This window comes from Lepisma saccharinum, chromosome 29, assembly GCF_977018435.1.
Source record: "Lepisma saccharinum chromosome 29, izLepSacc3.1, whole genome shotgun sequence".
Classification (NCBI taxonomy): Eukaryota; Metazoa; Arthropoda; class Insecta; order Zygentoma; family Lepismatidae; genus Lepisma; species Lepisma saccharinum.
In genome coordinates this window covers 31,103,238-31,128,162 of record NC_139257.1, presented here as the reverse complement: position 1 = coordinate 31,128,162, position 24,925 = coordinate 31,103,238, and the positions used below count along the sequence as shown (strand labels likewise).

Genomic DNA, 24,925 nt, shown 5'->3' with positions numbered 1-24,925 from the left:
CAGTGTCGTTTTCCCACACCCCGAAGGACCTACGATCAGACAGCGGATGCTGTCGGGAAGCAACTCGCCGTTCTTTTTTTTTCTCGTTTGACTTTCCGGATCCGGTAGACGCTTCACCACGTTCCACGTACTTACAAGATCACTTCGTCCGCGTCGATCCAACTCTTTTCCGGAAGTCCCAGCCATTTGACAAACAGTTTGTCACCTTTCCTACGCAATACTTTCTCGATGAGGTACGTGTCGGGGTGTTTCGTTTTAGAGATTTCCTCTTCGTAAAATCTTCCTTTCAAAATCTCGCCGCTACTATCTTTTATTATATACGTGTGTCGGTTTCCGGGTAGAACTCGAACCACCGTAAAGAGTTCCGTGCTCCAATTTTTTGTGAATCCCTTCTCGAAGGTGCGTTTGAATTTGCTGATCCTCACCTGGTCTCCAATTTTGTATTTAGCTTTCTTTGTCGTGGGAGTGTACTTTGGACAGTAAACTGTAGAAATTAAACGCTGCTCGTCGGACTTGGTAACGTCAACTGGCTTCATGCCTATCGTTCTGTGTACTGTATCATTATAGGTGTCGACGAGTTCCGGCAGGACGTCGACCCATTTGTAATTTCCCCGAAGCGTGAATCGTTTCCACATGTGTGTTTTCAAGGTTCGATTGAATCTTTCCACGATGCTGGCTTTGATGTGACTGAAGCTCGAATAATGTCGAATCTTGTGTTTTTGAATAAACTTTTGGAATACGGCGTTGTAAAATTCTTTACCGTTGTCCGTTTGCAGAAACCGTGGTCGTCTGCCACCGCTTTCGCGAAAAATTGTCTTGAATGCTTCCGTGACGCACGTTCCCGTTTTCGCCTTCAAAGGTAGAGCCCATGCGAATTTCGAAAACGTGTCTATGACGGTGAGAAGGTACTTGTTGCCCTTGTTCAATTTATGCACGTTTTTCAAATTGCCGCTACTCATCTCCACGAGGTCGCTTTGCCAGAGGTCGTCGATGCCCTTGGTTACCACAGCCAAACGTTCGTAGTTACGGCGTGCAGGTTTATGCAATTCTTCGACGATGGCTTGCCTAGACATTTTTTTTTTAGAGATTACGTTTCAAGAGAAGCACAAGCGTGATGGGATTCAAAGAGGGTGGCACTTCGCTCGTGTTTTGAATGATCAGCTTATCGCCGGCACTCACGTCGAAAACGGTGAGATCTTCGTCTTCGTGTATTTCATGTATGTTGCGCGTTTCGTTCCAACGTGCCAGAGGAATGTTTCCTGCTTTCTGGACACCACGATTCGATATCAAAGTCATGGTAGGAACGCTAGCTTTTCTACCGTGAGACCAGTACGAAAATTCGTTTATCTGAATCGTGCCATCGAGGAGAAACTTGTAGTACGGATGATAAGGATGCAACATGTACAGTTTGTTACCTTCGACGAACGTGGAGATTCTCTGTTGATTGGGTACGCTGTTGATTTCGATGGCTTGCAGAAAATGCAGTTTAGCGAATTTAGTGTCGACGCCGAGCAGATTACTTTGAACTTGTCCGAGTTTATTTTCGATGGGCAGCAAATGCTCGACTATGGTATCCGTTACGGTAGAAAACGACGGTTTGATTTTCACTTCCACGTTCAACTGCTTGTAGTTTTCGTTGAGTTCTTGCAACTTGGCACCGAAAGATGCCAGCGTCGATTCCTGCGTGGATTCCAGCACTCCAACTTGATCTCTGATGTTGACGACGATGTTCTGAAGGTTCTCGACTTGATTCAATTTCGAGCTCTTCTCGGTAAGATCGTTCACGATGCTTCGCATCTCTGTAAACTGCGTGTGAAGGTCGGCGACGCTCTGCGAAGTGGGCAGCGTCGACACCAGCGAACTAATTTCGTCTCGAATCTGTTCCACGTTCGCCGTTTCCGTTTCTAGTCGTTTCAGCATTCGAGATATGTTTCTTTTCAAAGCGTGCAATTCTTTGGAGGTGGGGAGATTGGCCACTTTACTCTCGAGATCGCTCAATGAGCTTTTGATGTCGCTCGATTCGGATAGTGCCGTCACCGCCGTTTTCAATTTTTCCAAATCTTCGCTCGAAGGCACGCTCGTCCGTAACGATTCCAAGTCACCCTGTATGTTGTCCAGTACGTGATGAAAATGAGCGAGATTCGTTTCGACGTTTAAATTTTCTAAATATTCGATCTTCTGCTGAACCGTGCTTAACGTGTCTTGTATGCTCGTCAACGCTCTCGCTTCAGCGTGAATATTTTTAATTTCTTCGTTGATCAACTCCAAGGACGCCTGAAGCGTAGCGATGGTGGTTTGAATGTGTTCGAAATCTTGATAGGCCTCCAATTGAATTTTTATGTTCGCGACGCTTTTACCGATGACCTGCAGTTCGTCCGACGATGGTAGGTTCGTCATTGTATCTTCCAAAGTCTGCAACTTGGATTTAATTTCTTCCAACGTGCTGGTGAATTCTTCTTGTAATTTGGAAACGACGACGTGCAAGCGTTCTGCATCTATATCGTTCACCACGGTTTGAAGTTCAGAGAAATTCTATTCTATTGCGGAAGTTCGTTCTTCGATTTCGAGTTTCAATTTTTCCAAATCTTCATTTTTCGATTGAAATTGCTGTAATTTGGCCAAATCATTTTGAAGCGAATCCACGCTCAACTGTATATTTTGAACGCTGTCGTAAGAAGGTACGTCGACATAATTTTTTATGAGCGTTTTCAGCTCGGAATCGATTTTCAGAATGGGGTCGAGACATTGCGTTTGGAGCGTAGCGATTTCCGACTCTAAACTTTTGTTTAAGGTTTCCTGCAAAGCGATCAAATCGGTCCTCAAATTCTTAACTCGAATGTCCAACATGAGAATCTCTTCTGCATGGTCCACACGCTTGGTGTTGCCGAAAATGTCGTTAGGCATTTTTGGTTAACGGTTATTTATAATACGATAGACGATTCGTAATTCTACGAAGAGAGGAATAAGTTTGTCGTAATCTCCGAGGAGTTCCATGTAAAGATAATCTCCTGCGGACACATCGTACGTAATGTTAGAAAGCATCTTGTCGTGCTTGATTCGAAAAATGTTTTTGCCGGTAGAAATTTTGATTTCGCCTGCGTTTTCCGGATTCACGGTGATTTGAAGTTTCCCGTCGATCGGAATTTCGTAGAAATGTAAATTGTTATTAAAAACATAAAACATCTTGCCCACATCGTCATTCAGTTTCGTCCAAATGCTGTTGAGGTGAATAATCAACAGACCGTTGAGTTTAGGTAACACGGAAGGTAAGACTTCATGATCTGGTATGGTTTCCATAATGATCTGTTTTTTGAAACCGAACAAATTCATAGGCATGCTGGTTATTTAAGAATACGGTCAAAGTTTTTTGTAATGACAGTCAAAGTGTTTTTTTTTTGTTTTGTTTTTATGAATGTTCTGTTGAAGATGGACATATGTTGCAGGTTTTGCTTTCTGCTAAGCGATAGTGCCCCCACGGCAATGTGTGAATACCACACTCGAGGACGCACCTCTTATCGTCGTTGGGATCCAGCGCAATTTTTCTAACTCTGTTTGTGGTGATGATATGGTCGACGCTCTGGATGCGCTGTTCTGCTCTTAGAACCGACGACCTGGTTTTGAGGCAATCGACAAAGTCCTCGAATGTGAGATGCTCCCGTACCACCTGTCTGCCGACACCCTTGGCCTTCTTGGTAACGCTGCCCTCGGCTTTGATGGCATAGGCCTTGGCGCGAAGACCTGCAAACTCGAGAATTACATCACCGTCCTTCTCGTCTTTGAGTTTGCCAGGTACTTTTTTGTTTCGGGGCAGGATGCCGTACTGGTTCGGCTGGGGATAGCCCGAGGTGTCGAAGAGGTTAACCAAAGCTGGTGCCGTGATTATATCCCTGTATGCATCGGCTGAGTGGACGTGGTACACCAAGCTGTCCGTGTCCGTGTAGAGAAGCGAGATGTTGTGGCTATAATGTGGACGTAATATGTCGTAGTACGTCTCGAACATGTGCAGCTTGCTCAGGTCTAATACTGAGGCACCAACATAAATTGGCTTGTCGAGCCTCACCTCACTCTTCCTCATATGCACCAGAGCAAGCTGCTCATTATAAATAGTCCTCGATTTAAATAATGGGTTTGCTACGAGCCTGCGACATTGTGCTTTCCTCGTTACCAATTTTATGTCCATGCGATTCCGTACATTCTCCATAGTTTTGCCAAACACCGCATTATTCATTAACTTGAAGAAATCGCGATCGAAATCAGAAGTGGCGACTGTGCGATGTTCGGTGTTGAGCTCGATGTATGGCTTCAACCATGGAGAATGCTCGAACTTGAGGATGTGGTGAACTGCGTGGACCGCGACCCCTCGCTGCATCAGCCACCGGAGATTCTGGTAGTGCAGGACGTAATTCTTCTTGGGCTCGAAATCCATGACGAGCTTCTTCTGGTTGGAATCCGGTGGACACTTCAACTCGGGTGCAGGGGGAAAATCACTAAACAAATCCTGCAGCTTCTCGGAGAACTCAAGGTCCACCTCGGCGAAGAACCCATGTTCCGAATCGTCGAAACCTTCAACGTCAAAGTTGGAGGGGTCAGCCCACTCGAAGCCTCTAAAAGGGAGTGGCTGCATCATGGAGTGTCCGTAGAGGTTATTGACGTCAGTGTACATGATGTAGCTGGACGGTTGTGAGGGGTCGTAGCCGGTGGCCATGTGGTGATTGTTGGCGTGCGAGTGTCGCTGCGACACCTGGACCATTCCACCCCGCACGGCACGTTCCACAAACAGCATCATGTACACGTCCGAAAGAAGCTCCAGCTCGATCTTCGTCACCAGAAACATGGCTGACCACGCCAGTCCGGGGAGACTGTAGAAGTAGGCAGGGTCCAGCTGGTAGATCTTTATTGCGGTCGCACGGAACGTCTGGAACACGTCGGCGAGGAGCGTCACATCAAGTCTGAGGTAGGCGTCGTGGTAGTCCCCGAGAGTTCGACAGCCCAGCTCGCGCCACATGGACTGGGCGTGGTGATATTCCTCGTCGGTGATGTTCGAGCCGCGTAGCTGACTGTAGAACTTCGCCTGGGGAGGTAGCGACGTCTCTGCGAACTTGGAAGGGTCTGTAATGTATTCGTAGGGATAGACCCCCTTACGCTTGAAGAGGCCGGCGTCCAAGTTCGGAAAGTTTCCGGAGGTGATGAGGATTTGCTCGTCGCTAAGCTTCCCTGCGAGAGCATCGAGGCTGGCCGGGAGGAACCTCAGGGAGTCGAGGAAGCGAAGCTCGACGGTAGAGTGTGATCCTGAGATTCGCACCCACTTGCTCAAGCTAATGTAACGCTCCTCGTTCTGCGCCAGGACGTTGATTCGCATGTCGTCGTACCCAAGATGCTTGACGAGGTGGTGGAAGTCGTATCCCGAGCCATTATGAAAAAACACAGGGATAAATCGCGGGTCCCGGGCCATGAGGTTGCATCCGTTGCACCAAGGACCAACATACCTACCGTTAAAGTGATCGTGGTGTTGGACTTTACGGTTGTTGGCGGTGTACTCCTTGTCGCAGACAGGGCAAGCGATGGACTCGTCGTGTCTACGTTGATCGTCGGGAGACAGTGGGAGCATAGACTTGGGGGCCAACAGTACCTTCCCTATCTCGTTGGCCTCGACAACCATCCTCTCGAGGAAGTGTTTGGCTGCGTCGGGACCACGGTACACGTAGGGCTCGGGGGCAATGTGCTGGTCTCGTCGCACCACAACGTATGCGAAACTCGAAGCCTCGTGGAGTTGGTAAGGGGTGGTGGAGGAAACTTCAGGGTCGGGATCGCAAGTGGACAGGGGTTTGAGGAAGGCCTCGAAATCCGCGATGATGATAGCGGGGTGCTCCACCATAGCACCGTGCATGTGGAAACGCTCCACGGTGCCAGGTTTGGGCAAGACTGCCACACCCGGCTCGTTGGCATTGCAGTAGATCTTGTGGCTGGCAAGCTTCTCTGCAGCGATGTTGGAGCCTCTGATGTGCTGATAATCCTGCTGTTTTTGATTGTCAAAAGTGAACAGACACCTTCGACAAACTTCTATGCTTCCATCATGCTTGCTTTTTTGGCTCGACACCAACCGAGAGAGCGAGCGAATGAGGGTGTAGTGGTGATGGGTCTCATCCTTGATGAGCAGAAGGTGAATTTCCTGCGCACCATCAACGTTTACGTCGCTCACCCTGATGGGGTACACCGCATTTTCGTCAGTGAGACCGTAAACGTTGATGGCCAACCGTGCACGAACCTCAAACTTTCGAATGTCCGAAAGCGCCACCGGGTAGTCGATCCCAGCCATCGCAACTTCCAGCTCTGCCTCGTAGGGTAGGTAGTGGTTAACTCGGCGTGGTTGGTTTTTCCTGTCGACAGGATGCAACGCTGCAAGCACCGACCAGAGAAAGCACTTGGCGTCACTGTTCTGAATGTTCAGGACGGCCTTCTTTGCCACAATGGTAGGTGGTAAGGGGACGTAGCTGGAGGCGGAGAGAGGCAAGAACTTACAAAGTTTGACGCACAGTTCGTGAGGCTCGCCACACAGCGAACCCCCCGAGCCTTTAGCTTCATGTTCTTCTTGTTTCGCCACCAGCTCCTCGGCAAACTGGTTGTAGATGACCTCGAGGTTGTCGACATCCGCCAGATGCAGCGTCTTCGCCTTGGTGTTGTGGCAGAAGCTGTAAATTTCATCAGACGGCTTTTTGTACTGGCAACGTAGCGATGCGTAGAATTTGGTGGAGTGCGTTGCAAGCGCATCACCGAGGATGGAAATGATTTTGGCTTGCACGTTCTCCAAAAAGCTACGCACGCCGCATGAGCCCTCCGAAGTGAGGACAAAGTCCTCTAACAACCGCTCGAAAGCAGTCTGGTTCGCTTTCGCCACAGGCTTGACGCGTTTCGTGGGTGGTGCATTGATGGAGGCTGCTTCTGCCTTCCTCTTGGTGGAGGTCGAAGGCTGGGCCCCAGATGTATTTTTGCCTAGACAATTAAGCTTATGCTTCTCGACATACGCAATTGTGATCTGTATATTGCATCCGGAACATAGTTCAGTGGCAGCTAAATGCTTGCCTGGCACGCAGGTACGACAATGTCTTGCAAAATGTTTGCTTGATTTGGTTCTCTTGCACACAGGGCAACTTTTCATGGAGCGCATTTTTTTGGGGGGGTATGTTTATTTATATGTGATCTGTTGGTGGTAGAGTGTTTACAAAAAAATGCCTTACGAGAAAAATTTTGTAGGATAATTCTAATTAGTGTTAGTTTGAGGGGTTTATTTATATATGGGTGGCGTTGTTTTCCTCAAATATGTAGAGGAAGCTCGCTTGTGTGATCTCCCGTTACATGTCCGCCTCCCGCCCCACTTCCCCTAGTTGTTATAAAATAGTGACGGAAGCGTGTACATGTTTCTTTTCTCCCCGTCTTTTTTTTTTTTGTTTATGAATAGAAGCAGGAAACTTGGTTCTGGCGGCATCAGTGATGGGTAATGTGAAAGTCTGTGACGGTCTAATGTTAATGCCCTCGAGCTTCTAGTTTTATTAGTCGAGGAGTAATATGTAGGTTAACAACGTGGACTAGTAGAAATCCGCTCTGTCAGCATGAAATTCCATCATTATTGTTAGCTTTTAAAACAACAGGAAGTACATCCGCCACTGCGAATAGCCAGAAATGCTGCCCCTCCCAGTCATCCATCTCTCTTACAATAGCGTATGTGTGTTGGCAACTCTCTCTAGTTGCAGGGTTTTTTTTTTTTTTTAGTTAACTCGTAATCCCCGTCAAAAACTACAGTAACATCATAATATCATATTGCACAGAAGAGGGAGGACATCGCCCACCACCGTTGTCAGCCATAAATCTCTCTCTCTCTCTTTTCATCTTACAGCAAAGTTGGCATCTCTATTTTTTTTTTAGTTGTAAGTAAATTGCCAACACACTCTAGTTAATAATGCTACATATTATACGCACACACGCACGCACATACTATATTACCATCCACCCATCTCTCTCTCTTTTACGGCAGTACATATTTGTTGCCGGCTCTCTTTGTTTAGTATATGTAGGTTGGCAAAAATTGCTTTATGCACTGTAAAGCAAACCTCAAGCCAGATTGCCAGCCCCTTGCTTTAGGTTAGGTTAGACAAAAAAAGCTGTAGGTAGGCTGTCGGCTGTTTAACTCTTCCCTCCCTCTCTCTCTCCTCTCTCTCTTTTTTGTAAAAGATTATGGCAAAAGTACCAGTAGGTTGGCAACCTTGCTTTATGCACTGTAAGGCAAGCCTCAAGCAAGGTTGCCAGCTTCTTGCTTGAGGCTAGGTTAGACCAAAAACCTTGGTGATTTTTTTCGAGTAAGATGTTGGTAATACTGTGTCCGAAAATAGGGGGGGTTATGCCTTACAAGAGCAAACCATTAAAGCAAGCCCCACCGAGCTTTACTTTCGGGTGTAGTGTTGCCAACACTGCGAGAAAAAAATTGCCAGCCCCTTGCTTTAGGTTAGGTTAAACCAAAAACCTTGGTGATTTTTTCGAGTAAGATGTTGGCAACACTGCGAGAAAAAGGTTGCCAGCTCCTTGTTTTAGGTTAGGTTAGACCAAAAACCTTGGTGATTTTTTCGAGTAAGGAGCTGGCAACACTGCGCCATCAAATAGAGCTCATGCCTTACGATAGAAATCCATTAAGGCGAGCTCCTCACTTCAGCTCCTCACAAGAGGGCGCAGAACCGGGCCACCTGCACTACTATGGTTAATGTGTAGAAAGAACTGTATTGCAACAATAACATTTGAGTCCCCGGTTAGCACGAATATTTTTTAACACGAACTCTTGATTTTCGGTCCCTTAGGATTCGTGTTAACGAGGATTTACTGTAGTCATACCCTTTGAAAGATTCAGCCAACCTCCTTGGCGGGGTGGTTCAAATCGAGCCCTAGGCATGGGTGTCCGTTGGGAGTGTCCCTTTATGAATTTCATCATGTTATCACTCATTCTCATTTTCACGATTAGCCAAAAAGTGGCAGGGCGAAGTAAGATCAACCCAAATCAACCAGTCAATCAAAACCTCAAAAGATTCATGAAAATGTCACTTGTTGATGTTGAGGAAAAGTAGTTACAAACAGACCCCCTGAAAATTCACTGCGTTTAAATTGTTAGCATTTTTATTTCCTTTTCTGGAAAGCCCTTCACCGACCAGAGCGATTTACAGGAGAGATTTTCAGAAATATCTGTAGTAAGGAAGAATCACATACACAGTTCAAGAGAAGGAAATGGATAGAAAGGAAGAAAGAGGAAGACAGAGAATAGGAGTAAAAGGGAAGATGGGATAATTGAAGGAAGAAAGAAAGAGATATGAAAACAGCTGAAGAAGAGATGGAAATGTAGATAGAGATAAAGGAATATGGAAGAAAAGAAAGATTGAGAGAACGGTGGAAAAGTGTGTGAGAGAAACAGATAACGCAATTGTTAAGAATAAAAGAGAAAAGGACAAAAACAGAGATAAGAAAATAGAAAAGATGAAAAGGAGAGGAAGAAAGTGGTAGAGAATAGGAGGAAAAAGAAAGATTGAAATAGTAATAGGGATAGTCAAACAGGAAAAGAAAGAAGAAAGAAATGTACTGAGAAAATTAAGGAAATGAGACGAAGAAAGAAATATAGAAAAAATGCGTAGATAGAGATACACACGATGAAAAGGAGACTGAGAGAAGGGAGAAACAAAAGACAAAGAGTGACACACCAAAGTAAACAACAAAGAAACAGATAAATAAATGAGGATAGAGAAAGAATGAATGAAACATAAAAAATATAAAGAAGTACATGACAAAAAAGAGAGAGAAATAAATAAAATGAAAGAGTAATATGGGTAGACAAATGGAAAAGGAAAAGAAAATATATATGTGGAGATAATTGAAGGAAGAAAGAGAGATGAAAACAGATCAAGAAGAGATGGAAATGTAGAAAGAGATAAAGGAATATGGAAGAAAAGAAAGATTGAGAGAACAGTGGAAAAGTGTGTGAGAGAGAAACAGATAACGCAATTATTAGAAAAGGTAACAAAACAGAGATAAGAAAATACAAAAGATGAAAAGGAGAGAGAGACGCACAAGTAAACAAACAAGAGTATAATGAAAAGCAGAGGAAGAAAAGAGAATATTACTCTTCCTAAACACGGATACAGAGCTCGCTTAAAAATATTTCGTCCCACTAGAACAGAATTATCTGGTGACGCCATTGCCACCGACCACCTAGCTATTTGCTCTAAAGGATCTGAACAGAATGTGTTCACGTTGTGTTTTGGTTAGCGACCGTTAGGTTGAATAGAGACGCTAATTGGTCTGCAAGTGACGAAGGGCGTTGTTTGTGTCAACTTTGTAATGACGTTGTATATTTTCTTGGAGGAAACACGAAGGAAGTGATGATGGATGTGGAGAATGCCTGCCTCATTTCCGTTGTTAAGATGCCCCTTCTGGATATGATTTTCAGGGATTTTTTTAATGATTTTGACATTGTTTTTCCCATTCTGTCATACAGTCACTGGCCGATTAAGCCTATGACTCGTAATATTTTAGAATCAAGAATTTCATGATGTTATGACAGGCACGGATAGAGAGGTTTGGATTGCTTGGTAACGTTGTAATCAACGGGTCCCGGGTTCGATACCCGTTGGAGAGTATTAGATCCCACTTTAAACTGTAGGTTCAGTCCCTATTAGCTTATATGTGCATAAAAGTGTACGTAAAACAAAACTTAACCAACCAAAGCTTTAGGAATTGATAACGAACACAGTCGCCGTAGCAAGGGTAAATGGGAGTAATTTAACCCCATCCTCCAGGAATATGGAAAAATTATGTTTTCTTATTAATTTCAATATTTTTATTATTTTTCCTGCTTCTATTTCTCTTTCTTTCTCTAGATCTTCCTTTGAAAGTCTTGGGAAAAAGTTATTCGTGCTTACTATTTCAATTGTTGATTACTTGTTTTACTAACTTTTCTATCCTGCTTTTCTATCTCACTTTCACTTTCATTCTGTTTAACTCTCTCTCTCTCTCTCTCTCTCTCTCTCTCTCTCTCTCTCTCTCTCTCTCTCTCTCTCTCTCTCTCTCTCTCTCTCTCTCTCTGTTCCTCTCAATTTCTCTTTCTCTCCATCTCTCTCTCTTCCTCTCCATCTCTCTCTCTTTCTATCCCTCTCTCTCTTTCTCCCTCTCTCTTTCTCTCTCTCCCCCTCTCTCTCTTTCTTTCTCTTCCCCTCTATCTCTCTCTCTCGCTTCTGTTCTCTCTCCCTCTCTCTGTGTCTCTCTCTCTGTCTCTCTGTCTCTCCCTCTTTCTTTCTCTTCCCCTCTATCTCTCTCTCTCGCTTCTGTTCTCTCTCCCTCTCTCTGTGTCTCTCTCTCTCTGTCTCTCCCTCTGTCTCTTTTCTCTCCCTCTCTCTCTCTCTATCTCCCTCTCTCGTTCTCTCTATCGTTCTCTCTCTCCCTCTTCATTTCTCTCCCTCTTTCTCTTTCCTTCGCTTCTGTTCTCTCTCTCTGTTTCTCTCTCCCTCGCTTCTGTTCTCTATCTCTCCCCCTCTGCCTTTCTCTCCCTCGCTTCTGTTCTCTCTCTGTCTCTTTCTCTCCCTCTCGCTTCTGTTCTCTCTTTCATTCTCTCTCTCCCGTTAACTTGCATTTATTCTTGTTAATTTTTCTCACTCTGCTTTTTTCTAAAAGTCATTCTAAGATTCGATTGTGCTTAGACCTGCGAACCCTTGCAAAATAGATCTTTAACCCGAATCTGCGTAACCACGCTCTACAGGTTGTTGAATGGAATATTGTTACTTTAAATAGTTCTAATATTATTATAACATAATATTTGATTGAATATCTTAACTTTTATGGGTAAAGTTGAATATATTCCTCCTATAGTGCAGTTGACACTAATGGACTAACCTAATAAGTGCGATAAACAAAATAGACCTATCAATAAATGAATTGGTTAGATATCTATTGCCTTGTCTCAGAAAGTCGCATAGTGAAGCAATTTCAGCTTTCGGGGCCGTTTACCCACTGTACCCTCCCGAGGATTACGTCGAATTTCCTTTTAATCGACAGATTTCAATGTTTTACGTAATGTAAAAGTGGTTCCAGCTTTAGGAAAGCACAAATAACGGAGATATTTGATCCCAAACAATGGCCCACGTAAGTTAAAACCTGCATTTTCATGTTTTCGCAGCTTTTTGTTAGTAAAAACTGTTTGTATGCACACAAAAATTGCGAAAGAACAAGTCGAAAATAACTATCAGTACCAAACCTAACAATCCTAACCTAACTACGTAAAATTATAGCTGCTGTTGTGGAAAGTCGTTTTGGGTGCTATATTCACTTGCGTGAAGCCTTCGGACTGTTCTGCTACACGGTAAAGTAACACTCTAAGATAACAGACATACTTTACTTCACAATAACACATTTCCGAGAGCTAAGATCAACTGAAAACGTTCATGAACAACAAAATCTTCATAAACCATGCAAAATGTTTCACTTTCTCCAGGGGGTACAGAGGGTCACGGGTACCAAGCTTTCTACACTCAGAGAACTAAATACATCATATAGATTGATGCACCAGAATGCATCGATTGATGCACTTAGGTATGTTTTGTAGCTTCTTCACAGAATCAGATACACCATTTGATGCATTTTTGTATGTCGTGAAAGAAACTCCAAAGTGCATTATTTGATTCAAGGTAGGCTTTCTTTCAGTCGAGATGCATTTTAATGCATCAGTTGATGCGTTTTGATGCACTACAATGCATCTGTTTTGATAATGCACTTAAACGTTTCGACTAAGCTACATAAAGTCTGCAGCACAGACCAAACATTTAAGTGCATCATCCAAAAAGATGCAGGAAGGTGCATGAACTGATGCATTAAAGTGCATATCGACTGAAAGAAATCCTCTCTTGAATCAAATGATGCACTTTGGTGTTTCCTTCACGGCATACAAAACTGCACCAAAATGCATCAAATGGTGTATCTGATTCTGTGAAGAAGCTACAAAACACACCTAAGTGCATCAATCGATGCATTCTGGTGCATTAATCGATATGATGCATTTAGTTTTCTGTGTGTAATATCATACTGGTAGCGTCGTCGCCTTGTAATCAAGGGTCCATACCCGGTGAAGGCACATAATGGTTCGGATCCTACTTTAAACTGTAGGTCCAGTTCCGATTAGCCTTACTGTGCATACAATGGACTTAAAACATCAAATCAATCAATCAAATATCATCCATTAAAATTTACTACAGCCTGAAAGGAGCCTCGTCTTGATTTTTTACAGGTCGTCTCGGTTTCGAATCGAACCAGGGACCTCTTGATCACAAGACGATGACGTCACCGCTACGCCAACACGCGTACGACTGTTGAAAATACACATGCTTTTTCAATCCGCTACACTAGCAAATGTGGTTACTAGGCCAAATAGCTTTAGATTTCAAGAATCAAACATGCTGTATAAACTACTCATTTTCCAGACCTACACTGTTGAATTTATACTAGAGATCAACACGTCATTTATCTAAGTCATCCCACATACACATTGAACCAAGTCCAACTGGCTAAAGATTGACAGATCCAGTAGCGTACGCAGGATTTCATCAAGGGGGGTGTTATTTCGAAAACTTTCTACAAATTCACAGTACCATTGTTTTATTATACTTTAATTAATTAATAATTCTTATAATTAATTAGTTTAATTACTACTAATAATTACTACTAATGCAGCTGCTATTTATGAAAGAAATAGAACAAAATTACATTTCTTTTGTTTCTTTGTTACAAAATAATTGTCTAGTCAACGGTTATTTGTATATGATAAGTGAGACATTTTAAGTGTGAAGAAAATCCATAAAAACAAGCAAATATGTATATTAAATTTATTGAAATAATCGAAATATGAAACTCATTCAAGGAGCCGCGCTGGTCTAGTCTGACAACTTCGTGGGATATCCGGGTTCGATTCCCGGAATTGGTTGGAATTTATCCAGCCTTGTCTCCGCACCCAGCCTCATAGCAATGGGTACCTGAGAGCAACCCTGGGGCATGAAGGCTGCCGGAGCATGGTGCTGATCACATCACCTGCAAAATAGTTAGAGATCGAGAATCTTTGGGACCCACCACACCACTACGTGTGCCTTCATGGCACGGTGCTATATGTACGGGGGAATTTACATTACCTTTACCTATGGAACTCGCCCAGGATAATGATGAAGCGCGAGAATACATGTTGCTAAATTCCACTGAGTCTATGTTTTCGTTGTAAAGTAAGTTTATAGACATTCCAACACATTTATCCCTTCTAGGTGATTCACAAAAGACTTCTTCAACATTATTTAATGATGTGGATGTAGACTCAGCATCACTTGAGAGTTCACAATAGGGATGTGAAATCAGTACCGGGAAGAACGTTTGCAATAAGGTCGGCATACTACGAGGAAGCAAGGAATTTTCACAATTCTCGCAAGAGTCACTGCGCGACTTTTTGCAAAAAAAAAATTGCAAAATTGAACTTTGCGGCCGCTTAGATTGTGTTTGGAATGTTGTGTTTTTCTTCATGCCGCATGGGAATAATAATTCAAATTATTATTATTATTATTATTATTATTATTATTACTGTCGCAGATCTTTGACTGTGATAAATTAGCCATTTTAATTTTTTTTTTCTACAGCATTTTCCATAATATTTCAAAAGCTCAAGGGCGGGGTTTAAACCCGGTAACCCCCCCCTTGCGTACGCCACTGGACAGATCGTTTATGCTGGTAAAAGCCCGTTGCTAGCGACACAGACTCTGTACCAGTTTAAAGAAGAGGAAAAATATAGGTATAACGTGGGGTTTAGGATGGGGCTTAGAAGGCGGGAAAAAGTATATCGGCACCTTAAAAGCAGGAACGTAACCAAATTAGTTTCTGCTGTGGTTGGTCATAAACATTGTATATTTGTAGGCCTGATCTGGCTGGTTTCAGTTCAGTTTCTGCCAAAATGTTACTAGCTAATCCTCTCTATTAACTAAAAGAGCCATTTCTCATGGACCAACAGTTATCTTTCTGGGAATCTTCTATGATACAAGTCTGAGCTGTGTACAAGCGCCGTAATATCCAATTACTAGTTAGTGAGGTGGATATAAATAATGTCATTTTTTTATAAATATCGGATGTTTTATGTAAATTACAATTTGCAGAGGACAGTAAAACCTCGTTAATTCGGACTAATGGGGGAGGGGATAAGTTGACCGGTTTTACGAAAGCCAGGATTAACTGAAATAACGTAAAATAACAGTAGAAAGTGCATTAAAACTCCGTAGCAACAAAACACGTTTATTATGGTGTATTTAAAGGGAAACTAAATTTCATCAGTGGTTGACTGCCTTTTCTTTGGGAAGTCCTCTTGTTGACTTCTAGCCACATTCAAAATCTTCCATTCCGCTTTTTTTTCCTGTCCGGATTAAGCGCATTCCGGCTCATCGGAGTCCGGCTTAACGAGGTTTTACTGTAATTCGATTTTTTATAAATATCGAAGCTTTTTATGTAACAATTTGTGACTCTTTAAAATAAAACATGTATAAACTTTCTTGTATGTTTTTTCTGCAGAGTAATTATAAAATATGCAAATTTTATTTTCGATTTATTCATTTATTAATTTGGTTTATGTTACTTCGGGTTTATGTCACTTTTGGCTAATCGAGAAGATGTGATTGAGTGACATAATGAAATTGATGAAGGGACACTCACAAAGAACACCGACGTCCAAGCCGGGATTCGAACACTGGACCCATTTGTTTCTCGATGTTTAAAGTATTACCCGACAATTCCTTCATTTCTAATGTCTATATATGGAGTGTGTATCACAACTTTCCATGAAAAACTTTCACATCAAAACACAGTTAATGTGTATTTTTTTTACTGGTCTGTTAGGGCATAGAGTCTGAATTGTGTTACCTTACTTCTCATGAAACTGAGACGATAAATTTTCTTCGGTGTTTCAAAGCTGGTTGTAGCACTTTTAGTCCTTGTAGTTAAATTTCATTGATTCGAATTGATAGTTTGCTAAATTTCATCAGCCGCTGTGTTTAATTAGATTGGCATTATTTATAGCTTATCAAAAACAATATTTTCTGTTTTGTATATATTTCTACACTAAATAGTTGCTAGTTTTGTCCATGTTGGGAAGCAACAGACATTCATTGTGTTTACAGTTTAATTTACATAATATTATACGTACATTTCCCTACTGTATGAGCTCCGAGTTTTATCTTTCAACACATAGTTTGTTTCAGTGCTTACCCTTCCAAAATGTTATAGTATCTAAGAGCCCAATAAACATCACTGAATGATTACGAGATTTATGTACTTTCACCAAAACTCTTTCTGAAATCTAGGTACCAGTTAGATAAGTCCGAGACACATTCAACTCGTTTTTTTTTTTAAATAAAAATCATTTCTACTTACCTCATATGCATAGCAGAACATTTTTCAACGTGGGGATCACATTTTTTCCCATGAAAAACACGTTATTTTTAACATTATAATTCTTTATTTGTCGTTGCTAATTCGGCGGCCAAATCTTGACTCACGTTGTCTGTCGTAAGCTGATATGCAGTATTGTCAGCTGATGTGCAGTGTTTCCAAACCTATGAACCTATAAATGCCGCACAAGCTATTCACAAAACGTTTTGAATCGAAAATTGTTCTACAAACCATTCACGGAAGGTTAGGTTAGGTTCAGTTAGGTTAGGAAAATTTAGAAAAATAAATTTCAACAAAAAAAAAATTACTTTCACTACACTTAAATGTATTGCATGCTATGAACCTATAAATGCCGCACAAGCTATTCACAAAACGTTTTTATTCGAAAATTGTTCCACAAACCATTCACGTAAGGTTAGGTTAGGTTCGGTTAGGAAAATTTAGGAAAATAAATTAACAAAAAAAAAATTAACATCTTGTCAAACTACCGCGTGGTTGCTACACTGACAGGGGGTTACATAACCGAACGCACGGAACATTTGATTCACGTAGTCGACGATAATGGCGGCACGAGCTATCGTACAACGGAGATGCATGAATGACGAAAAATACCTTACTTACAGGCCAAATAAGTTGCACGATTCGAAAAAACTATTTCCCCGGCCAAGAACGCAATTCCGTAAGTACTTTCTCGTCTTTTCTCCTGTAAATTTGAAGAAATCCGTCTCCGGCTTATGTAATCGTTACCGAAATCTACAAAGTATAAATGTTTTCTTTAATCTGAAAGTGATTAAAATTGTTGATATTTGTTTTAAAAAACCACACTATCAAACTTGGATAATAAACTTTCTGAGCAGGCCTCATCTCCCGGAAGCTATCAACTCGGGGCAAGCCCCAGCACCTAGCGACCTGTTGGGTGAGATGAGTCAAGGCGAATGGATAATAAACCTTTTCTTGCTCCCACAAAAATAGGCAATAGTTAGGCTGGAGAGTTCAAATGAACTAACCGATCTCCAACAACGCACTGGTCACTACAAACTTAATCATCCTTGCTGTATATATTCCAGGATAGAAAGATAATGACTATGTTCATAATTGCATAATTCGCGAGCGCATTGCTTCATTAGCATATCTACGAAGTTTCAGACTGCTACTCTCATTACAGCCCGTGCTGTATCACTCTGAACACCGTCACTTTAATTATAACCACCTGGTGCTTTACTTACACATTTCCGAGAGCTACAATCAACTGAAAACGTTCATGAACAACAAAATCTTCATAAACCATGCAAAAGGTTTCACTTTCTCCAGCGGGTACAGAGGGTCACGGGTACCAAGTTTTCTACACACAGAGAACTAAATGCATCATATAGATTGATGCACCAGAATGCATCGATTGATGCATTTAGGTGTGTTTTGTAGCTTCTTCACAGAATCAGATACACCATTTGATGCATTTTTGTATGTCGTGAAAGAAACTCCAAAGTGCATTGTTTGATTCACGGGAGGCTTTCTTCCAGTCGAGATGCATTTTAATGCATCAGCTGATGCGTTTTGATGCACCTTGATCTGTTTTGATGCACTACAATGCATCTTTTTTGATAATGCACTTAAACGTTTCGTCTAAGCTACATAAAGTCTGCAGCACAGACCAAGCATTTAAGTGCATCACCCAAAAATATGCAGGAAGGTGCATCAAGTGGCATCAACTAATGCATTAAAGTGAATCTTTGGTGTTTCTTTCACGGCATACAAAAATGCACCAAAATGCATCAAATGGTGTATCTGATTCTGTGAAGAAGCTACAAAACACACCTAAGTGCATCAACCGATGCATTCTGGTGCATTAATCGATATGATGCATTTAGTTTTCTGTGTGTAATATCATACTGGTAGCGTCGTCGCCTTGTAATCAAGGTTCGATACCCGGTGGAGGCACATAGTGGATCGGATCCCACTTTAAACTGTAGGTCCAGTCCCGATTAGCCTTACTGTGCATAAAATGTACTTAAAACACCAAATCAATCAATCAAATATCGTCCATTAAAATTTACTACAGCCTGAAAGGAGACAGAATCTAAGGCACTGTGCCTCGTCTTGATTTTTACCAGGTCGTCTCGGTTTCGAATCGAACCCGGGACCTCTTGATCACAAGACGATGACGTTACCGCTACGCCAACACGCGTACGACTGTTGAAAATACACATGCTTTTTCAATCCGCGACACTAGCAAATGTGGTTACTATGCCAAATAGCTTTAGATTTCAAGAATCAAACATGCTGTATACACTACTCATTTTCCAGACCTACACTGTTGAATTTATACTAGAGATCAACACGTCATTTATCTAAGTCATCCCACATACACATTGAATCAAGTCCAAAGGGCTCAAGATTGACAGATCGTTTACGCTGGTTAAAGCACGTTGCTAGCGACACAGACTCTGTACCAGTTTAAAGAAGAGGAAAAAGATAGGTATAACGCGTGGGGTTTAGGATGGGGCTTAGAAGGCGGGAAAAAGTATATCGGCACCTTAAAAGCAGGAACGTATCCAAATTAGTTTCTGCAGTGGTTGGTCATAAACATTGTATATTTCTAGGCCTCATCTGGCTGGTTTCAGTTCAGTTTCTGCCAAAATGTTACTACCTAATCCTCTCTATTAACTAGAAGAGGCATTTCTCATGGACCAACAGTAATCTTTCTGGGAATCTTCTATGATACAAGTCTGAGCTGTGTACAAGCGCCGTAATATCCAATTACTAGTTAGTGAGGTGGATATAAATAATGCGATTTTTTATAAATATCGGATGTTTTATGTAAATTACAATTTGCAGAGGACAGTAAAACCTCGTTAATTCGGACTAATGGGATGGATAAGTTGACCGGTTTTACGAAAGTCCGGATTAACTGAAATAACCTAAAATAACAGGAGAAAGTGCATTAAAACACCGGAGCAAGAAAACACGTTTATTATGGTGTATTTAAAGGGCATAGTCCTAAATACAGTACAGTACAAAGTCTGCGGGAAACAAAATTTCATCAGTGGTTGACTGCCTTTTCCTTGGGAAGTCCTCTTGTTGACTTCTAGCCACATTCAAAATCTTGCATTCTGCTTTTCTTTCCTGTCCGGATTAAGCGAAGTCCGGCTCATCGGGGTCCGAATTAACGAGGTTTTACTGTAATTCGATTTTTTATATATATCGATTTTTTTTGTTACAATTTGTGATCCTTTAAAATAAAACATATATAAACTTTCTTGTATGCTTTCTGCAGAGTAATTATAAAATATGCAAATTTTATTTTCGATTTATTCATTTATTAATTTGGTTTATGTTACTTCGGGTTTATGTCACTTTTGGCTAATCGAGAAGATGTGATTGAGTGACATAATAAAATTGATGAAGGGACACTCACAAAGAACACCGACGTCCAGGCCTAGATTCGAACACTTGACCCATTTGTTTCTCGATGTTTAAAGTGTTACCCGACAATTCCTTCATTTCTGATGTCTATACATGGAGTGTGTATCACAACTTTCCATGAAAAACTTTCACATCAAAACACAATTAATGTGTATTTTATTTACTGGTCTGTTAGGGCATAGAGCCTGAATTGTGTTGCCTTACTTCTCATGAAACTGAGACGATAAATTTTCTTCGGTGTTTCAAAGCTGGTTTCAAAGCACATTTTTGGTCCTTGAAGTTAATTTTCATTGATTCGAATTGATAGTTTGCTAAATTTCATCAGCCGCTGTGTTTAATTAGATTGGCATTGTTTATAGCTTATCAAAAACAATATTTTCTGTTTTGTATATATTTCTACACTAAATAGTTGCTAGTTTTGTCCATGTTGGGAAGCAACAGACATTCATTGTGTTTGTAGTTTAATGTACATAATATTATACGTACATTTCCCTACTGTATGAGCTCCGAGTTTTATCTTTCAACACACAGTTTGTTTCACTGCTTACCCTTCCAAAATGCTCTAGTATCTAAGAGCCCAATAAACATCACTGAATGATTACGAGATTTATGTACTTTCACCAAAACTCTTTCTGAAATCTAGGTACCAGTTAGATAAGTCCGAGACACATTCAACTCGTTTTTTTTTTTAAATAAAAATCATTTCTACTTACCTCATATGCATAGCAGAACATTTTTCAACGTGGGGATCACATTTTTTCCCATGAAAAACACGTTATTTTTAACATTATATATAATTCTTTATTTGTCGTTGCTAATTCAGCGGCCAAATCTTGACTCACGTTGTCTGTCGTCAGCTGATATGCAGTATTGTCAGCTGATGTGCAGTGTTTCCAAACCTATGAATCTATAAATGCCGCACAAGCTATTCACAAAACGTTTTGAATCGAAAATTGTTCTACAAACCATTCACGGAAGGTTAGGTTAGGTTCAGTTATGTTAGGAAAATATAGAAAAATAAATTAACCAAAAAAAACATCTTGTCAAACTACCGCGTGGTTGCTACACTGACAGGGGGTTACATAACCGAACGTTTGATTCACGTAGTCGACGGTAATGGCGGCACGAGCTATCGTGCAACGGAGATGCATGAATGACGAAAAATACCTTACTTACAGGCCAAATAAGTTGCACGATTCGAAAAAACTATTTCCCCGGCTTCAGAAAGTCCACAAGAACGCAATTCCGTAAGTACTTTCTCGTCTTTTCTCCTGTAAATTTGAAGAAATCCGTCTCCGGCTTATCTAATCGTTACCGAAATCTACAAAGTATAAATGTTTTTTAAATCTGAAAGTGATTAAAATTGTTGATATTTTTTTTAAAAAAAAAATCACACTATTAAACTTGGATAATAAACTTTCTGAGCAGGCCTCATCTCCCGGAAGCTATCAACTCGGGGCAAGCCCTGGCACCTAGCGACCTGTTGGGTGAGAGGCAAATCCATAATAAACCTTCTCCTACTCCCACAAAAATAGGCAATAGTTAGGTTGGAGAGTTCAAATGAAGTAACCAATCTCCAACTACGCACTGGTCACTGTAAACTTAATCATCTTTGCTGTATATATTCCAGGATACAAAGATAATGACTGTGTTCACTTATTTTCAATTTCACTTAGTCTTTAACTTCACGATCCATAATTGAGAACCTACTACCACAGACAAATGACGAAAATAGGTGCACTAATAGAGTTCGAGAGTTAGAGTGTATTCCGCTCGTTCGGTCGTTTTTCGCTCGAACGGAAGATCTATCAATTCTGTATGCCATCTAGCGTTGCCCGTGCGAACTATTTGCCGCTCGAGCGAAAAACGCTCATTTCGGCATTCTACTGCAAATGACGATAATTTATAATAATGATAGTTTGTGCAAAACGTTCTAGTGGCAAGTGTGGAGTATCAAAAAGTGCATTTTGAAGTATTTTCGAGTAAACAGGTAGAAATAACTCCATAAGAATTTCATGGAAATCAACCGTTTTACGAAACTTTTGAGTCAACAGCACTCCCGAGTTCGATACCATGTTGAGGCATAGACTAGCTGGTCACTGACCAGTTTCAAGCTTCAATATGACCAGACCGAGATTTGTAAACAATTAAATTTGACTGCTTGAGTTATAGAAAGACGCTGTCGAATATCCAACTCTAATCTGAGCAGATTGTAATTTGTAAACAACGAACTAGGACAGTTGTGGTTAAATATAATAAAAATATGACCAGATTGAGATTTGTAAACAATGAAATAGTACTTCTGCGATTAATTAAGAAAGAACTGGATGTCACGGTCAAGTTTCGACCAGATCGAAATTTGTAAACAACCAAGTTGGACTGCTGAGGATGTACATTAACACGAGCGAAGGTACATTTTCAGATCCAACCTGACCAGATGAAGACTTGTAAACAACAAACTAGGACTGCTGCGGTCATAGAAAAACCTAGGTGGCACGTTCTTTTTAAACTTTATAAGAAGTTGCTCTAAATCATCTACTTTAATCATACATGGACCAATTTTCGAACTGTATCTGACCAGATCGAGATTGGTAAACAACGAACCAGCAGTGAAAGATAAAATAAGGCTTTAATCTGACCAGATCGAGATTTGTAAACAACGAACCAATATTGTGGTTAAAGATAAAGCAAGGTTTTATCTCACTAGATGATCAATGATTGTAAACAACAAAGTAGGACTGCTTCGGTTATCAAAAAACCTAAGTGGTCACGGTCCAATTTCAAACTCTAATCTGACCAGATCGAAACAACGAACCAGTGCTGTGGTTAGAGATGAAGAAAAGTCTTAATCTGACCAGATCGAGATTTGTAAACAATGAACCACTGCTGTGGTTAAAGATAAAGGAATAGTCTTAATATGGCCAGATCAAGATTTGCAAACAATGAACCACTGCTGTAGTTAAAGATAAAGCAAGGACTTACCTGATCAGATAGATGTTTGTAAGCAATGAAATAGAACTGCAGTAGTTACAGAAAAACCTAGTGGGCTCGGTCCAATTTCAAACTCTAATCTAACAACGTCGAGATTTGTAAACAACGAACTTTGACTGTTGTGGTTAAAGATAGAATAAGGTCTTATCTGACCAGATCGAGATTTGTAAACAATGAACTTGGACTGCTTTGGATAAAAATAAAGTGTCTTAATCTGTTTAGATCGAGGTTTGTAAACAGCGAAATAGGTCTGCTACGGTTACAGAAGAACCTAACAAGCATGATCCAGTTATAGACTCTAATCTGACATTTGTAAACAACAAACTATTACTGTAGTTAAAATAATATCTGACAAAATTTAGATTTGTAAACAATGAACCATTGCTGTGGTTAAAGATAAAAACGTCTTATTTGACCAGATCCAGATTCATAAAGAACGAACTTGGACTTCTGTGGTTAAAGGTAAAACTCGGTCTTATCTGACCAGATCGAGATTTGAAAACAATGAAATAGGACTGTGGCTTTTATAGATATACCTAATGGGCACAGTCCAATTTCAAACTCTAATCTGACCAGATCGAGATTTGCAAACGAACGAACGGTTAATCTGACCAGATCGAGATTTGTAAACGAACGAACGGTTACTCTTATCTGACCAGATCGAGATTTGTAAACGATAGAACGATTACTCTTATCTGACCAGATCGAGATTTGTGAACAACGAACTTTTACTGTTGTGTTTAAAGATAAAACAAGGTCTTATTTGATCAGATCGAAATTTGTAAACAATGAAATGGGGCTGATGCGAATAAAGCAGTTAAGAAAACAATCAGTACTCACCTGAATGCGAAGTTGCCGGTGGGTTAAAAAAGGAAGAATTGCCTATCTCATTTGGTCGCGGCTAATTTCCCCGCCGTGAACGACCACAGGCGAAATGACCACGTCTTTCAACGATCCGGCGCCTTAATAACAGTGTCACAATGTCACCAAAAGAGTGACGTCAGCGCTGCAGGAAAGCGAACTCAGAACGTGCAGTTCACGGACAAACATTGCACACGATGCGATGCATCGGTGGGAGGAAATAGTGCGATATATACGTACACACACACGCACGCACTTACGTCGCTACGTAAGATGAAAAAAGCTTGTTTGTTTCAGACGTCTTGCAGCACGACGGTGTTCATTCCTTTGCACCAAAGGGTTCAAACAGGTGGTTGAACAGCTGCTGGTGCCGTATTAGATCGCGACGCACCGAAGTCTGTTTTTTTCCTCTTTATGCTGATGATGTTACACTACAGCTCGTCGGAACCGACTGATTACGACCGTAGCTAGGTTAAGCCTTCCTCTGCTTTCGCAGTGGCTCCATCTACGCTCGACGCTCTTCGGACGTTGCCATGGAAACCGAGAGACAAAGCCATCCTCCCGTCGAGGCCATGAGAGTTCGTTTGGTAGGCGGGGTGTCGGAATATGACGACAGGGAAGCGAAAACTTTACGGCACGGGGAATGAACAATCCTGTGGGTGTTGTGTATGAAAACGAGCAGTTGTGATTATTTACGACGCTACTCTACCACCCTAGGTCAATCTCGACGATAAAGATGAATGGAGAAATGAACGAGTAGAAAAATAGAAATACACGCACACAATATCCAGAGTTTGAACTTGGTGTCGTAGCGCGATGTGCTAACCACTCTGCCACGAGGGCCGGCAGAAAAGTGACATTGAATGAGAAATTAAGAAAAATAAATAGATGAGGAAGCTTATCTCGTTCTCGTCTCGATCTCGAAAGTAAAAATATCGATCTATCGATCTCGTAATATTTAATGCGAAGACTTAAAAAAATACTTATATGGGCAAAGCAAAAACATACATTCTCGAGCATGTGTCGGTGTCGTCTCGATGTTCTTGGATCGACTAATTCTCGATCTCTCGAAATTCATTGGAACAATTTGCTGAATCAAGTAGTTCTGAGTTCAATTTACACGATTTACTCAAAATTGCTTAACCTGCCTGTGCATGATGACATA

General features: G+C 41.3%; 1 protein-coding gene across 1 annotated transcript in view; it reads right to left on the bottom strand.

Annotated features, from left to right (window-relative positions):
* The window catches only part of LOC145981588 (adenylate cyclase type 6), a 464,667-nt gene extending 440,459 nt beyond the window's left edge, over nt 1-24,208 (bottom strand). Inside the window, exon 1 of the mRNA XM_083114946.1 lies at nt 23,740-24,208. The gene's annotated coding sequence lies outside the window, so the exon portion shown is untranslated. The remainder of the gene's footprint in view (nt 1-23,739) is intronic.
* Between the last annotated feature and the right edge of the window lie 717 nt (nt 24,209-24,925).